Source organism: Ctenocephalides felis, unplaced genomic scaffold (genome assembly GCF_003426905.1).
Source record: "Ctenocephalides felis isolate EL2017-DRISC unplaced genomic scaffold, ASM342690v1 CF-g0.4_SCAFFOLD_00707, whole genome shotgun sequence".
NCBI classification, from domain to species: Eukaryota; Metazoa; Arthropoda; class Insecta; order Siphonaptera; family Pulicidae; genus Ctenocephalides; species Ctenocephalides felis.
The window spans coordinates 37,579-40,428 of NW_020536861.1; the positions used below are offsets into that span (position 1 = coordinate 37,579).

At 45.5% G+C, this 2,850-nt stretch overlaps 1 non-coding gene across 1 annotated transcript; it reads left to right on the forward strand.

Annotated features, from left to right (window-relative positions):
• The first annotated feature begins 238 nt into the window (after positions 1 to 238).
• Positions 239 to 2,159, forward strand: LOC113367480. The gene has a single exon (XR_003366307.1). It is a non-coding gene; the product is annotated as a small subunit ribosomal RNA (ribosomal RNA).
• Positions 2,160 to 2,850: the final 691 nt, after the last annotated feature.

Genomic DNA, 2,850 nt, shown 5'->3' on the forward strand with positions numbered 1-2,850 from the left:
GTACGGACCGCCGTTTCGACGGTTGTTAAAGGTCTAGCCTCTGTGTAAGCGCAGAATATATAAAATATCAAGTCGCGATGTAAACTGTTCGTTATGTTCAGGGAATATCGTACGACTCAGATATATATATGTAAGAAAATTCGTTGTTTATAAATATTCATCGAACTTTTCTATACAAAGTGTGGTCTCTCGGGTGACGCCGAGGGACATTTACGCACTATGCTATTATATATATAGCATCCTGGTTGATCCTGCCAGTAGTATATGCTTGTCTCAAAGATTAAGCCATGCATGTCTCAGTGCAAGCCACATTAAGGTGAAACCGCGAATGGCTCATTACATCAGTTATGGTTCCTTAGATCGTACCCACATTACTTGGATAACTGTGGTAATTCTAGAGCTAATACATGCAAATAGAGTTCCGACCAGAGATGGAAGGAATGCTTTTATTAGATCAAAACCAATCGGTGGCGGGCTTGCCTTGCTCACCGTTTGACTTGGTGACTCTGAATAACTTTGTGCCGATCGCACGGTCTAGTACCGGCGACGCATCTTTCAAATGTCTGCCTTATCAACTGTCGATGGTAGTTTCTGCGACTACCATGGTTGTTACGGGTAACGGGGAATCAGGGTTCGATTCCGGAGAGGGAGCCTGAGAAACGGCTACCACATCCAAGGAAGGCAGCAGGCGCGCAAATTACCCACTCCCGGCACGGGGAGGTAGTGACGAAAAATAACGATACGGGACTCATCCGAGGCCCCGTAATCGGAATGAGTACACTTTAAATCCTTTAACGAGGATCTATTAGAGGGCCAGTCTGGTGCCAGCAGCCGCGGTAATTCCAGCTCTAATAGCGTATATTAAAGTTGTTGCGGTTAAAAAGCTCGTAGTTGAATCTGTGTCCCACACTGTCGGTTCACCGCTCGCGGTGTTCAACAGGCATGTCTGTGGGACGTCCTACCGGTGGGCTTAGCCCGTAAAAAGGCGGCCCAACTCAAAATCCTACCAAGGTGCTCTTCACCGAGTGTCGAGGTGGGCCGGTACGTTTACTTTGAACAAATTAGAGTGCTTAAAGCAGGCTCATTCGCCTGAATATTGTGTGCATGGAATAATGGAATAGGACCTCGGTTCTATTTTGTTGGTTTTCGGAATTCCGAGGTAATGATTAATAGGGACAACTGGGGGCATTCGTATTGCGACGTTAGAGGTGAAATTCTTGGATCGTCGCAAGACGGACAGAAGCGAAAGCATTTGCCAAATGTGTTTTCATCAATCAAGAACGAAAGTTAGAGGTTCGAAGGCGATCAGATACCGCCCTAGTTCTAACCATAAACGATGCCAGCTAGCGATCCGCCGAAGTTCCTCCGATGACTCGGCGTGCAGCTTCCGGGAAACCAAAGCTTTTGGGTTCCGGGGGAAGTATGGTTGCAAAGCTGAAACTTAAAGGAATTGACGGAAGGGCACTACAAGGAGTGGAGCCTGCGGCTTAATTTGACTCAACACGGGAAACCTCACCAGGTCCAGACACCGGAAGGATTGACAGATTGAGAGCTCTTTCTTGATTCGGTGGGTGGTGGTGCATGGCCGTTCTTAGTTGGTGGAGTGATTTGTCTGGTTAATTCTGATAACGAACGAGACTCTAGCCTGCTAAATAGACGTACTTTCTGGTATCGCAAAGACCCTCCGCTTCGGCTTCGGTCGTTGTTGGTTGTGGTTCTCACTACCGGCGTACAAATATATCTTCTTAGAGGGACAGGCGGCATTTAGTCGCACGAAATTGAGCAATAACAGGTCTGTGATGCCCTTAGATGTTCTGGGCCGCACGCGCGCTACACTGAAGAGATCAGCAGGTTTTCCTTGGCCGAAAGGTCCGGGTAATCCGTTGAAGCCTCTTCGTGCTAGGGATTGGGGCTTGCAATTCTTCCCCATGAACGAGGAATTCCTAGTAAGCGCGAGTCATAAGCTTGCGTTGATTATGTCCCTGCCCTTTGTACACACCGCCCGTCGCTACTACCGATTGAATTATTTAGTGAGGTCTTCGGACCGGTGCGCGGCAGCGTTTCGACATTGCCGATGTTGCTGGGAAGATAACCGAACTTGATTATTTAGAGGAAGTAAAAGTCGTAAAAGGTTTCCGTAGGTGAACGCGGAATCATAACGTGTTGCAGACTAAATGTTGTGCGCTCCCATGGTAATATATTGTGGGCAAAAGCCTCTGGCAATGATCATTCGTTTCATTAACGTTTGACGGAGCTAGTCGCAAAATATTGCGCAGTGTGCAAAAGCAGCGTGACGCAGTTTACAACCGCTTAGCGCTCTTATGCATTGTGTGAGAGCACTGCCATGTATATCTGCTCGGTATCGCCAGATGCCTGAGCGAATGACGAAGTTCGTTGTGAAAACGGCGTTCTTTTTGAATATTATACTTTAAACGCATAGCTCAATCAATTCTTTGGGCGCTAGATGAAAGTCTAGTGTTTTAAAGTCGATTGTAGTAAACGCTTGCGTTAGTATTTATATACTCTGCACATTTTATTCAAATTGTGCGAATTTGAACATTCGCTTCATTGCGTTGTTTTAAGAAAATGAAAAATCAGCAAAAGCAGATTTTTCAATCTCACACACAGTGAAATATTCATATTTCAATTTTGAAACGAGATTTGTATCTCGGACCGAAACGCGAAAGCTTTACGGTGTACTAATTGTAACCATAATAAACATATAGTTTCAGAATCGCCGAGTTATCTTAAACGATTTCGAGGGAATCACGATTGAAACATGTATAAATATATATAAAATCACCTGAACGGTGATCAATGGCTCGTGGGTCGATGAAGAACGCAGCTAAT